Source organism: Myotis lucifugus, unplaced genomic scaffold (assembly GCF_000147115.1).
Source record: "Myotis lucifugus unplaced genomic scaffold, Myoluc2.0 scaffold_67, whole genome shotgun sequence".
Lineage (NCBI taxonomy): Eukaryota > Metazoa > Chordata > Mammalia > Chiroptera > Vespertilionidae > Myotis > Myotis lucifugus.
Window position 1 is genome coordinate 1,474,195 of NW_005871115.1, and position 15,327 is coordinate 1,489,521.

Here is a 15,327-nt window from a genome sequence, read left to right on the forward strand (position 1 = left end):
GGGCACCCCCCCCTTTCACACTCAAAGGCAAGGTCTATTAGGAGGTTGCAGCGCACCCCCTTGTCACGCACAGAGCAGGCCAATCAGGGGGTTTGGGCCGCTGCCCCCTGTCACTCACAGAGCAGGGCCAATCAGGGGGTTGGGGCACTGCCCCGTGTCACTCACAGAGCAGGGCCCATCAGGGGGGTTGGGGCTCCGTACCCTATCACACACAGAGCAGGGTCAATCAGGGGGTTGGGGAGTTCCCCCCTGTCATGCACAGAGCAGGGCCGATCAGGGGGTTGAGGAGCTCCCCCTTGTCACTCACAGAGTAGGGTCGATAGGGGAGCTGGGGCACCGCCCCCTGTCACACACAGAGCAGGGCGGATCAGGGGGTTGGGACGCTGCACCCTATCACACTCAGGGCAGGGCAAATGGGGAGTTTATGGCTCTACCCTGTCACACACAGAGCAAGGCCCGAGAAGGGGGGTTGGGGCACCACCCTCTATCACCCACAGAGCAGGGCCGATCAGGGGGTTGGGCCGCGGCCACTGTCACACTCAGGGCAGGGCCGATGAAGAGGTTATGGCTCTACCCTGTCACACACAGACCAGGGCCCGGGGGGGGGGGGGTTAGGGCGCTGCACCCTTTCACACACAGAGCCTCAGGGCAATCAGGGGATTGGGGAGCTCCCCCCTATCAGGCACAGAGCAGGGCTGATCAGGGGGTTGGGGCGCCTTCCCCTGTCACAAACAGAGCAGGGTGGATAGAGAGGTTTTGCCCCCCCCCCCTGTCACACACAGAGCAGGGCTAATCAGGGGGTTTGGGTGCTGCCCCCTGTCATGCTGATCCCGGTGCCGGGAGCCTCGCTGCTCCGCTGATCCCGGTGCCGGGAGGCAAATTACCCTTTTACTGTATAGGATAGAGGCCTGGTGCATGGGTGGGGGCTGGCTGTTTTCCCTGAAGGGTGTCCTGGATCAGGGTGGGGGTCCCCACTGGGGTGCCTGGCCAGTCTGGGTGAGGGGCTGAGCCTGTTTTCCAGAAGCGGGTGACTGAAGCTCCCAACCGCTCCTTTTTTTCTTTTTTTTCTTTTTTTATTCTGGGCCAGCTTTAGCTCTGAGGCCTCGCTGCTGAAAACATCGATAGAATGTTGCGGTCAGGCTGGCTGAAGCCCGGCTGAATGAAAGCCCGTTTCTGGGGTTTTGTTTAGCCTCTTATTTGCAACATAGTACATAGTTGTTTAGAGTTGCAGCTGAGAGGCCCGCAGCCGCAGGCGGGGAACGTTGGAGTCTGCAGTCACTGGAGCAAGCAAGCCTCCCTGGTTGCTTCAGTGCATGGGTGGCAGCCTCCATCTTGGCTGACAGTTAATTTGCATAAAGGATATGCTGATTAGCCAATGGGAAAGGTAGCCGTCGTACGCTAAATACCACTGTTTCTCTTTTATTAGTGTAGATATATATATATATCTATATATATATATTATATATATAATATATTTTTTTTAAGTGAACCAAGCATGGCGAAGTGGCTCAGTTGCACCTAAAGGTTGTAAAGGTTGTCATCTAAAAGTTGTGGGGTTAAATCTCTAGTCAGGGCACATAGGATAAATGTCTCTCTCTCTTTCTCTCTCTCTCTCCCTCTTGTCCTCCCTCTAAGCATACCCTGGGATGAGGGATAAAAAAAAAAGTGGACCAAAATTTTAACTTTTTTCTGAGTTCAGCCAATTATGTCTTTCATAACTCTTGTGATGTTTCAATCACACAAATAAACAAAAGAACAAGAATAGAAAAAAATGTAAATAGAAGGAAACTTCCTCAATTGAAAAAGGTTATCTGTGGAAAACACACAGGTAATATTATATTTAATGGTGGATGGCTGAATAATTTCCCCTAACATTGGAATCAAGACATGTATACCCACTCTGACCATTTTTATTGAACATTGCACTGGTGGTTCAAAAATGTATGCGTTGGGGGAAAAGGCATTCAGATTGAAAAAGTAGAAGTAAAACAAATTTTTCTATCAAATGACATAATCTTATGCATAAAAATTCCCAAGGAAAACACACACACACACACACACACACACACACACACACGCATACACAATTACAACTAATGAGTTCTGCAGTGTTGAAGAGTACAGGATTAATACACAAGTATTAAATTTTTTTCTATATTCTAACAAGGAATAACCTTAAAATAAAATTAATAAATCAATTATACTTACAATGGCATCACAAAGAATAACATTCTTAGAAAAAAAGAATACATATATATTTGGATATATCTATATATCTATCTATATATATATAGATAGATATATAGATATATCCAAAAGTAGGCCTGCAGTTGTGAGTAGGTGAAACAGAGTTTATTTATGTATTATTTATTAATTATTGTATTATTTATTTGTATTACAACTGTAAGTCTACTTTTGCTCAACCCTCTATTCTAGTATATCACATATTCTGTACACATTCATCTATTTATGAAAACCTAAGTTACCTCCATGTCTTGGCTATTGTAACTAAAACTGTAATGAACATAGAGATGCATATATCTTTTCAAATTAGTGTCTTAATTTTCTTCAAGTAAATACCCAGAAGTGGAATTGCTAGATATGAAGGTAGGTCTATTTTTAATTTTTTCAGCCATCTCCATATTGTTTTCCATAGGCAGTTGCACCAATTTACAGTCCGACCCACAGTGTCCAAAGGTTCCCTTTTCTCCACATCTTCACCAACATATGTTATTTCTTTACTTTTTTGATAATGGCCTGCCTGACATGTAATGTGGTTTCTCGTGGTTTTGATTTGCATTTCCCTGATGATTTTTAGTGATGTTGAGCATCTTTTCATGTGTCTGTTTGCTATCTGTATGTTTTCTTTGCCAATTTTTTATCAAATTATTTTCTTTGTTATTATTATGTTGAATAAGTTTTAATATGTTTTGGATACTAAACCCTAATCAGTTATGTCATTTGCTAATATAGTCTCTCATTCAGTAGGTTGATAACACGATTTTAAAATGTGAAAAAATTTAAACATTTCCTCAAAAAATATGTATGTTAATAGCTAATAAGCATCTGAAAAGATACTCAATGTCATTAGTCATTGTGTAAACATCACAATGAGATACTATTTTATACCTTCTGGGGTGACTATAACCGTAAAGATAAATGATAGTAATTGTTGATAAAGAGAAATTGGAACCCTTATATATTGATGGTGGGAATGCAAATGTTTCAACAATTTTAGAAAACAGTTAAGAAGTTCCTGAAAAAGTTAAACATAGCGTTACCATGTGACCTATAATATATACACTCTTAGGTATGTACCCAGGAAAATTGAAAAAAACATATGTCCACCCAAGAACTTGTACACACATGTTCATAGAAGCATTTATAATAGACAAAAAGTGGAAAGAACTATTCATAAATGGATTAATGAATACACAAAATGTGGCATATCCACACAATAGAATATGAGTGAACCATAAAAAGAAATGAAGTAGTGATACATGCTATTACATGAATCAAACTCAAAAAATTTGTTAAATGAAATAACCTTTACATAAAAGGACACAGAGAGCATACTTTCATTTATATGAAATTTCTTGGATAGGCAATTCCATATAGACAGAAAGTAAATCAGTGAGTTCCAGCAGCTGGGAGCTGGGAAGTGGGTGAGAGTGACTGTTAATGGGTACAGGGCCTCTTTTTGGGGTTATGACATTTTTCTGAAATTAGATAGTAGTGTTGGATGCATACCATTTTGAATATACTAAAAAATACTTAATCGTGTACTTTAAAAGGATGAATTTCTGATTGGTGTTTTGGGAATCTTAGGATATATTCCTAGAAGTGGGATCACTGGGTCAAATGGCAGTTCCATTTTTAAAAAATTTTTGAGGAAACTTCATGCTATTTTTTATAGTGGTTGCACCAGTCTGCATTCCCACCAGCAGTATGCTAGGGTTTCTTTTTCTCCACATCCTCATCAGCACTTGTTATTTGTTGATTTGTTCATGATAGCCATTCTAACAGGTGTGAGGTGATACCTCATTGTCATTTTAATTTGCATCTCTCACATGATTAGTGACATTGAGTATTTTTTTTTCATATGTTTCTTTTTTTTTTTTCCTTTTTTATAAAATATATTTTTATTGATTTCAGAGAGGAAGGGAGAGGGAGAGAGAGATAGAAACATCAATGATGAGAGAGAATCATTGATCGGCTGCCTCCTGCCCGCCCCACACTGGGGATTGAGCCCGAAACCCAGGCATGTGCCCTGACCAGGAATTGAACTATGACCTCCTGGTTCATAGATTGATGCTCAACCACTGAGCCACGCCAGCCAAGCAGAACTTTTCCTTTTCTATATGGGAAACTGAGTTCCAGAGAGGACCAAGAACTGGCTCAAGGTCACATTAGTATCAGGGGCAGAGCTCGGTCTGGAACCGAATGACTGCCTCACTATCCTGAGCTTTGTCCACTACACAACACTGCCTCCCTCTTTCACCAAAGTGGGGACTGGAAAGCTTCCAATGCTTTAGAAATGGAAGTGAATATGTTTCGACTGCACCAAGGGAAAAGGAGACACATAACTCACTGGAAAAGGAAATGAATATAGATGGAAAACTAGTTAATTTAAGGCTGAGAGGAGTGTGTGACCTCTCATCACCCTACCTGTCCCATACTCTAAGAAATCCACTCCTTATGGTGTCATCATTCCTGTTGTCTTTTCATATGTTTCTTGTCATCTTTGGAGAAGTGTCTACTTGGGTCCTCTCTCTGACCATTATAGCAGCATTATTTACAATAGCTAAGATCTGGAAACAGCCCAAGTGCCCATCAGTAGATGAGTGGATTAAAAACAACAACAACAAAAAAAACAAAACACAATTCTGGTACATTTAAACAAAAGAATACTATGCAGATATAAAAAAAGAAGGACCTCTTACCCTTTAGATAGCATAGAGGGACCTGGAGGGTATTAGCTAAGAGAGATAAGCCAGAGAAAGACAAGTAGCACATGCTCTCACTCACATGTGGAATCTAATGAACAAAATAAACTGATAAACAAAATAGACTAGAGACATGGAAGTATGGAACAGACTGTGGAATCTCAGAGGGAGAGGAAGGGGAGGGACAGGAATAGATTAATGAAAGAACTTATGTGCATATATGCATAGCCCATGGCCACAGACAATAGTGTGGTAGGCCTGGGAGGGAGGGTGGGTAGGTGCCCAGGGAGAGGGGTCAAAGGGAAAAAAAAGAGGTATATGTAACACTTTGAACAATAAAAATAAACTTAAAAAAGACAACTGAACACAAAATAAATAAATAATAAGAGGATGGATTTTATGGTATGTAAATCACACCTCAATAAAACTAGTATTTAAAAAAAAAACACCATGGAATGGAGGAAATGATAGGATGAAAGGATCCCATTCTGATCTGATATCATATAAGTATTGAGCAGAGTAATCTTTAATTAAGGATTCTTTCTCTAGATATCTGAAAGTACTAGTACTTTATAGTTGTGGTAGAGACTATTGGCTATTTACCAAGCTGATTTCCTTTTATTTTTGGACAAAAAAAACAATTATTATCTTTGACCATGTCAGTGAGTCCTGATCAGTGTTGGAAAAGAAAACATACATATGTGCATCTTCCCAGCCTGATCCAGGTAAGCCTCTCATGTAAGATCCTCCATAGTCTTTCCCATCCATTAGCTTAATACAGACGGACAAGAAGAAACCCATGTGCTGAAAATGGCATAGATACAAGGAAAGAGACTGGAAGAGCACATCTCAGACAATTATGAACATCTATTTTGGTATTTAAATACGTAAGAAACAAACTTTTGCTTATCTCTGCATTTCAGGTGTTGGGGGGGGTTGGTTATCTGTTACTCGAGAAAGACATTTTTATAACTATTAAATTGTTCTTGCTAGGTAGATTCCAAAATTAGTAAACCAATTATGAGAGCATTAAAATAATCAGAATCATTACATGGGACAATTATTTTGCTTCAGGTAACAGAGTTTGTGTTCCAGGGAAATAACTCTGAATACTCTTAAAAGTGTCACTTAGCATTCATTATATAAACAAAGGCAAATAGGTGAACATTTCTTTACATGTGGAGGTTATAATTTAAGCTTCTTGGCAAAAACTTTTTTTTCACTAGTAGAGTTTAACATAAATGACCATTTATTTTTATTTTTCTCCATGCAATAAGTGGTAGCAATTTGAAATTTTCGGAATAGGAAAATTGTAAAACCCTTAATATGAGAATACTTGAAGCCAGTTTTACAATTTGTTTCTTTTTAAATTATTTGATCCCTCAAAATTTACAGGTTATATATTTAGTTTAGTAAGTTCAGCCTATAAAAAACAAAGATAAATTGCTATAACTATTTCCTTCATATAATTTTCAAAATTATCATTCAATATTTCAATATCTAAAGTTTCTCTGAAATTATCCTTCAAAAATAAAATGCATTATTATAAAAGAAAATTATACTTCAAATTTGAAAAGGGAAATTTCACTCAGAGATTTCCATGGTTTATATTTCATTTACTTGAGTACAAAGCTGTTAACCAAATTATACATCATATATTATAAAAATTAAGGTACAGTTGCCTAATTTTGCTCAGCTGTTTTGTATGGCTATCATGAAGGTATGTAGTAATATTTTGCATTCCCAAATAAGAATGCCTCATCTTAAGGGTGAATAATGAAACTTGACATAGACATTTCAATGCAGCTTTATTGATACTGTGAAAGGTAGCCACATTAAAAAAAAAAACAAAGGAGTTCTTTTCTTTGTTTTTAATAATTATAATATCTATGCATCAGTCTTCTGTGATCTGTATCCTATCAATGGCTCCTCCCTAAGTCTTAAGTTTGAGACTTAAGTACTAATCTAGGTTGTGTTCAGCATTGGACTGAGGGTCAGAAATGGGATGAAGCTGTTATTTACTCACATTATCTATATTACAAAAACCCAGTGGCCCTAACGCTGTAGCGACCAAAGACCAGTGCAGGTGGGTGGGGCTGCGTGATTTCACACGCTAGGCTTCTAGTTTGGTAATAAAAGGACGAAAGTATAGTGGCTCAAGCACTTCCATTAGGAAGTGCTATTTTACAAACAAAGTCTGAAACAAACTACTTTCATTACCCTCCACTCCCTCATTCTTTTTTAAAAATAGGTTTTTATTGATTTTTAGAGATGGAAGAAGGGAAAAGGATAGAAGCATCAATGATGAGAGAGAATCATCGATTGGCTGCCTCCTGCACGCCCCCTTCTGGGATGGAGCTCACAGATATGCCCTGACAGGGAATCTAACTATGACCTCCTGGTTCATAGGTAGGTGCACAACCATTGAGCCACACCAGCCAGGATCCACTGCACCATTCTTGATCTAGCTTCCATAATTTATTTCCTGAACTACTGTAAAAGCATCTTAATTGATTGTCTTACTTCAAGCTTACCACCTATGTTGAAAGTCAACATAGAGCATCCTTTAAAAAACATAAATTAATTCCAGTCTTTCTAATCCTCAATGCATTCACTATAAACTTATTAAGTCCTACAAACATATAAAGTCCAAACTAATATCCCGGCTTCAGTGATGACATGATGAGGCCCCTGGCTACACTTCTCACTGCATCCTGGCCTCTTCAATCTTTCCTTTCTTTTGTTTTGTTTTGTTTTTTACCTACTACTATTAAAGCACACACTGCACCTCTGAAGTGTACATTTTGATGTTTTAGTACATTTATACCATTGTCAACTGTCAACACAGCCAAGTCTTAGAACACTTTCTTCATTCCAAAAAAGTTATCTAGTGCCCATTTGCCGTCAACTCCTACTCCTGCCTACAGTTTCAGAGAACCACTTATTTGCTTCTGTATCTATAGTCTTGCCTTACTGGTAACTGAATATAAATAGAACCATACAATAAATGGAAACATACTATGGCTGGTTCTTTCATTTAGCATACTATTTTTTGAGGCCTATCTTTGTTGTAGCATGTAAACAGTAGTCCATTTCTTTGTATTGCTGACAAGTATGTTATTTTAAAGCTAGACTACATTTTGTGTTTACTTTCACCACTTTATGGACATTTGAATTTTCTCGAATTTTCATTCTTTTGCATAATGATGCTATGAACATAAATGTCCAAGTCTTTGTGTGAACATGTGTTTTCAATTTTCTTTGGTACATAACCAGCAATGAAATGACTGGGTCATACCAAAAGTATGTATTTCACTTTTAAAGAAACTTCCAATGTGTTTTCCAAAGTAATGGTACCATTTTTAATGCCGCCAGCAATGTATAAGGGTCTAGTTTCTTTACAGCATTGCAGTACTTGGTACAGTCAGTTTTTTCTTATTATAGCCATTCTAGTAGTGTGTATGCAATATCATTATAGTTGAATTTGCATTTCCCTAATGACTAATTTTGTTTAAAGTCTATATGTATTCAGTTACCATAACATATATCTGCCTTGCTGCTGACATAATGCAAGTTTGTTCACTGTTACATCCTAGCATCTAAAACAGATCCCTGCAAATAATAATACTAATTATTATTTGTTAAATGAAGTAATATGGTCCACATCAAAAAAGATGTGCTAAATTGGGCATATCAAAATATTGCAACTCTTTAAAGCAGCACCTGAGTATGTTGCCAACTTTTCTTTTGTTCCAGCTATTTATTTAGAGCAGCAAGATTTGAATGTACTTGTAACTGGATTTCCAATGCTAAAAGTTTCTATCTTTGATAAAACTTGTAAGTAAAACATTGAATCAATTGAGAATATTTAATTTTTCTAAAATTGCTATATAACCTGCTTATTAAGCAGTGAACTTGGGCCAATGCTTTCAAATGCAAATACTAGTATATGTTAGTCTTGCATTATATTTATTTTTTATATATTTTTATTGATTTCATAGAGGAAGGGAGAAGGAGAGAGAGAGAAAAAAATCAATGATGAGAATTATTGATTGGCTGTCGCCTGCATGCCCCCTACTGGGGATTGAGCCTGCAACCCAGGCATGTGACCTTGAACGGAATTGAACCTGGGACCCTTCAGTCTGCAGGCTGAAGCTCTATCCACTGAGCCAAACCAGATAGGGCTTGCATTATCTTTATATCACTTCACCCTAAGGAATTTTATCCTTAGCTATAGATGGCAAGGCACATTATTTTACCTTACTATCTCAACTTTTAAAAAAAACCTTGGTTTTTAATGGTCTGTTGATTCCCATCTGTGTCCCTTGTTAATCTACAGTAGATTGATCATGTCAACTATCTTTTTTTTTCTTTCATTGTAATGGGAGTCTTTATTGCGCTAGAGAAGAAACATAAAATTTGCTGTTCTATGGAGTTACAACCCCAGCCCTATGTCTATTCCTTCTTTGACCACCTAGGAGGCTCACTCCTCAGGGTCTGTATACTTTTGCACACTCTTACTAGAACAATCTCCTCCCAGATATTTTGGCTCACTTCCTCATTTTCTTCATATCTTGGCTCAAATTTACCCATATGCAAGCAGTCCCTGACCACTCTATGTAAAATTAAAAATCATCCTCAATCCTAGCATGACCTATAGCCCTACTTCCTTATTTTATTTTAGCACTTACCATCATCTGTCATGTTATTTTAAAAATTTATTAATTCTAGCCCTGGCTGGTTTGGCTCACTGGCTAGAACGTAGGCCTGGGGACTGAAGGGTCCCAGGTTTGATTCCGGTCAAGGGCATGTACCTTGGTTGCGGGCACATCCCCAGTAGGGAGTGTGCAGGAGGCAGCTAATCGATCCTTCTCTCTCATCGATGTTTCTAACTCTCTATCCCTCTCCCTTCCTCTCTGTAAAAAATCAATAAAATATATTTAAAAAATTTATTAATTCTATTATTATATAGAGAGAAAGTTATGAGTTTACAATCGCATCTCTCTATTTCTTTAACTCTTGCATTCTCTATGACTACATCATTGCCTAGCAAAAAGTGAATAATAAATAAATATCTAGAGTGGATGAACTGACTTATTCAAATACCAGGTAAGGACTGAGAAACTTTGTGAAAGGGTAGGCAGAAAAAGATGTGGACTGAAGGCTTTCCACAATGATGTCCAGAAATATAGAAATGTTTCCTGACAGAGGAAATATTGTAGGACATACTGAGAGGAAATTCATTTTGAGGGATACAGTGAAAGGGCCTGAGAACACGATTCAGTGCCATTGACCGAGATTAACCATGAATGATAGTCCTGCTCCAGCATAAAATACACCTTCCCTTGGGCAAATAGTCTCACTCCTTAGTTGTAACAATTGCAGCAAAGATTTTTTGAAAGAGCTGCATCACACTTATATCTGTAACACTTGGCACACTTATGAAACTTTGCTTTAGAGTTGAAACCTTCCCCTCGATGCATTAAAGCAATTATGAGCAAGTCAGGCCTTCATGCCCCCAGGTGACAGCTAGTGACAGTGACAGGTGGCTGGATTTAAGCTCTACCAGCACCAGCTCTCAGAGGATGCAGCAGATTTATACTCCATTCCTATGTGGGTTTGGGCTCATAAAGACAGGAATGTTATGGCTTAGAGCTGTACTTCCATGAAACTGAGACAGCAAAGTACACACCTGACTAACTGTGATGGTACCTGAAAAAAATCCATCACTGACCACTGGCACATTGAGGTTCGAGTAAATCTGTGCAAGCCCTCATGGGAGAGTAACAAAAAAGGCAATTTTTTCCCCACTTCTCAGCAGTACCAGTACTAATATGTGATTGAAATGCAGCTATCTGCTCTGGTTCTACTGGCACTGGGCATGGTTTGTTTGAAGTTATGCCCATATGTATCTGGTGAAGACATAGGTGGAGATATTGGCATTGTTGATGGCAGCAATGTTCTAGATGTGCCAGCACTACTATGGAAATGTTAGGGAGGCCTGGCATGACTATCAACACTCTACAGCAGTGATTGTCAACCTTTTTCATCTAGTGGCACACATGAGCTAATTACTAAAAGTCTGCAGCACACCAAAATAGATTTTTGCCCATCTGACCAACAAAAAAGGTACAATTTTGCTCTAACCGGTTTGAATCAGTGGATAGAGCGTCAGCCTGCAGACTGAAAGGTCCCAGGTTCAATTCCAGTCAAGAGCATGTACCTTGGTTGCGGGCTCATCCCCAGTTGGGGGTGTGCAGGAGGCAGCTCATCGATGTTTCTCTCTCATCGATGTTTCTGGCTCTCTATCCCTCTCCCTTCCTTTCAGCATTATGCTAAGTGAAATAAGCCAGTCAACGAAGGAAAAATACCACATGATCTCACTCATTCATGGATAATAAAGACCATTATAAACTTATGAACAATAATAGATACAGAGGCAGAGCTGCCTCAAACTGATTGTCAAACTGCAGTGGGAAGGCCAGGGAGGGTTGGGGGGCAGGAGGGAGGGGGGTAAGAGATCAACCGAAGGACTTGTATGCATGCATATAAGCATAACCAATGGACATAAGACATTGGGAGTAGGGGAGGCCAGGGGATTGTCAAGGGCGGGGGAAAAAAGGACACATATGTAATACCCTTTGTAATACTTTAAGCAATAAAAAAAAGAAATACATTAAAAAAATCAATAAAATATATTTTTAATAAAGGTAGAATTTTGATTCATTCACGATGGACAGCTATTGTTGTGTTGCTGTTGTCATTTTTATTTGACAGTCTAAGCCAAAAGAGGTCAGTAAAACTGACAGAATAGTCAGGTATTGCAGGTTTTAAAAAGTCTCACGGCACGCCAGTTGAAAATCGCTGCTCTACAGCGATGAGCAACAATCTGAAAAGAAGTTTAAACACCTACACCTTAGATTCCTGAGGGGAGGAACTCTGTAAAAAAAAAAAAAAAGATACTATTCCTTCAATCATGGAGAAAGTGGCAAAAAAGCTTTTATATTTGGGAACCAAAAGTGTAGCCACAAACTGGTGAGGACAAACACTTGAAGAAATCACAATAAATTCTCAGGAATCTATGCTTTATATGCTTATATTTTAAACAGAGTTTTTATTAACTGAATTCCTTTAAAATGATAATTTTTCACTCAATACAGACAAGAAATGTGAACCTTAGATAAATATGTTCTTAATTTTTGTATTTTTTGTGTTAGAAAATATACATCATCCCTGTCTATTTTCTTTTTTTTCCCCGTCTATTTTCTTAAGAATGGCTGCAAATTGTTGCCTGCCATGTCATAAGGAGTGGTGATAGGGGGTGTTGAAAGTACCTTGGAAATTTTGGTTGAAAAACTAACACTTCTAGGCAGGTAGCATTCCTTAGTCTTTCTCATTGAACAGAAATTATTAGTATGATTGATTCTATGTCACACACTATTAAATAATTCCACTATGTGTAACAGTCCTTAATTTGTTTTCTGGTTAATCACTTAAACCTCACTATCTTTGTTATACGGGCATGGATGGTGGAAAGTTATATTATTACTGCCGCTTCCCTCATTATGGATTTATTTCTATGCTGGAAATTACATTACCATTATTAGCAATTATGCCAATAAAAATCGAAGTACACTCAATTCACAGTGCCCTTGGTTACTACACCTTGAATGTAATCTGGAGTGGATTTTATCTATCCAACTAACCTTTATTATGTCTAGGGTACATAGTTTACTTCCTTATTTCTCCCTACTTTATTCCTATTATATAAACTCAGCCTCTTGAAAACCAGGCCAGGACTAAACTTGAAATTATTTGGAATTGAAATGGGATTCAAGTGTAGACAACAGAAGACCTTACATTCAAATGATTGGGTAAATTCAAATGTTACTTCAAAATATCTAATGTCTAAAATGCCAGAAGAAGTTTTATATAATCACCAAGTCAGAGAAAAGAGAATCCAGAATTCACATTCATAGGGTTGAATCTGTGTAGTCAATAAGTTATCTTAACTTAGCAGCTGGAAGTAATAGTGAAGACTGGAGGTCATTAAACTAAAGTATAGGACTTCATCTAGCCTGTAGCTTTCACTTAATGGTAAATTTAGACATGAATTGGCCAAATGCAAAGTTAACACTGACACTCATATTAGTTAGACATCTTTATATAGCTATGTGATGCAGTAGCATGAACATGTGAATATACCTGTTTTAATCATTGAAAATGTATGCAAATAATCATTCATGATCACCTTTGCTTAGTTTCTAAAAGTGTAAAGAATAATAAGCCTGGTGTGGGAATATTTTAGGAAATAGTTTGTGAATTGGAGTTAATCTCAAAAGTGGAGAAGGAACATCTGGTCATTCACTTTATCATTTATTCAACAAATATTTTTGAATGTCTATCATTGTCAAGTAGAGGCATCTGTTATATACTTTATTTGGCTTTGTGTTTATTAAACTGGAAGTTTACAGTTTGATTTTAAATCCACCTTAAACAATCTAGACTTTTAAAAAGGGGAATAACAGTTCTGAAAAAATATACCATATCAAAACATAAGATATCTCCCTATATTTCTTTGAAAAATGACTACCCATTACTCTTTTAAAACAGAAAACGATTCAGATAGAAGTATTCAAAGCTTCATTCCCTTTAATATCTGGTAAAGAAAATTTAACTTTGCCTGAGAGGCAATGGCCTCTATCATTGCGTGTGTGTGTGTTTGTATGCGTGTGTGTGTGTGTGTGTGTGTGTGTGCGTCCACACTCAAGCCTTCTAATGAAGAGTGGTCTGAGGGGAAGGAGCACTAGACACTGATTTTGATTTGGGAAATTGCACCAGAGGGAGTAGAAATGGGTTCCAGGATAGAAAGGGAAGTAGGGGCAAAGAAAAAAGGAGGAGAGCAACAACTAAGGCTGGGTGGGCTGAGGTCAGAGACAGATTTCTGGATAGTGGATTAGAGGCCCTGACTCCCCTACATGGAGAGGAACAAAAAGATCTTGCAAAGTTCTTCTAGATATGCAAAGAAAGGGTGGAGATACTTGTTTTATTGCTTTGAATTTCCTCTACAATGTGATTTTCTTAAGAGATTAGGCCACTGGTATAGGAATTAGAATCATACTAAAGACAACCTAAAAAAGAAAGAAATATGACAATGGCATTTAAAAAAAAGAATATATATATATATTTAATTCAATTCTATATTATTTTTCTCTACTGAACTGAATTATCAAGAATTGGTGTTTTGTACCTGTTCTAGACCACTACACTTTTACAAAAGCAATGTTTCAAAGTGATTATACAACATAAGCATTTATAGACTGTAATACATTTTAATAGAGAGATGTCAATTTAACTAGAAAAGCCTGAAAAATCTTTTTTAATTGATTTTTCTTTTAATCTTTCAATGAAAAAGAATTTTAAATGGAGACATTTTTAAGTATTTAAAACATTGGTGTGTCCTTAGGTTTACAAATATGTAACACTAGAGGCCCGGTGCACAAAATGTATGCACTCGGGGTGAGGGGGTTTCTCAGCCTGGCCTGTGCCCTCTCACAGTCCGGAAGCCCTCAGGGGATGACCAACTGACAGCTTAGGCCTGCTCTCTAGAGGTGGGAGAGGCTCCCGCCACTGCCACTGTGTTTGCCAGCCCTGAGCCTGGCTTTTGGCTGAACGGTGCTCCCCCTGTGGGAGCACACTGACCACCAGGGGGCAGCTCCTTTGTTGAGAATCTGCCCCCTGGTGGTCAGTGTGCATCATAGCGACCAGTCGTGCCACCATTCGGTAGATTTGCATATTAGCCTTTTATTATATAGGATTCGTTTTTTCCTAAGTAAGTTATTCTGCTGTGAAGAAAGTCAGTGAAGAAGCTAAAAATAATGATCCAGTTGATGTTGCATAATTTAAAATAATCATATTTTAGTTCTGACATATACTCAATTCAATCCCAAGTATCATCTAAAATCTCACCACAGGTGTTGTCATTTTACCAAATTATAGTCGATTTACTTCTACACTATATTCACCATGTAGACAATGAGGAAAGAAGGGGACATTGCAAAAGTAAATAATTAACGCCGCAGTTAACATCACCCTTTACAAATATAAATACATTGGTGTGGCTAACATTAGAAGCCACCAAATGTCATCACTCAGGAATAGTTAAGTTGACACTCGAATGTGACATTAGCTCTCCTCCGTGGTATCAGTTCCATAGGATTATTAAAGGAGGTTGGAACTTCCCAGAAAGCCAAATTGCTGCTTTTGTCCTGGAGAGATTGCTGCTTTTATCCCAATCATTTCATAATAATTCATTATAATGAATTCACAGTAAAGGTTCATAAGAGTTGCATAGCAGCCTTTCAACCTAGAAAGCTCCACT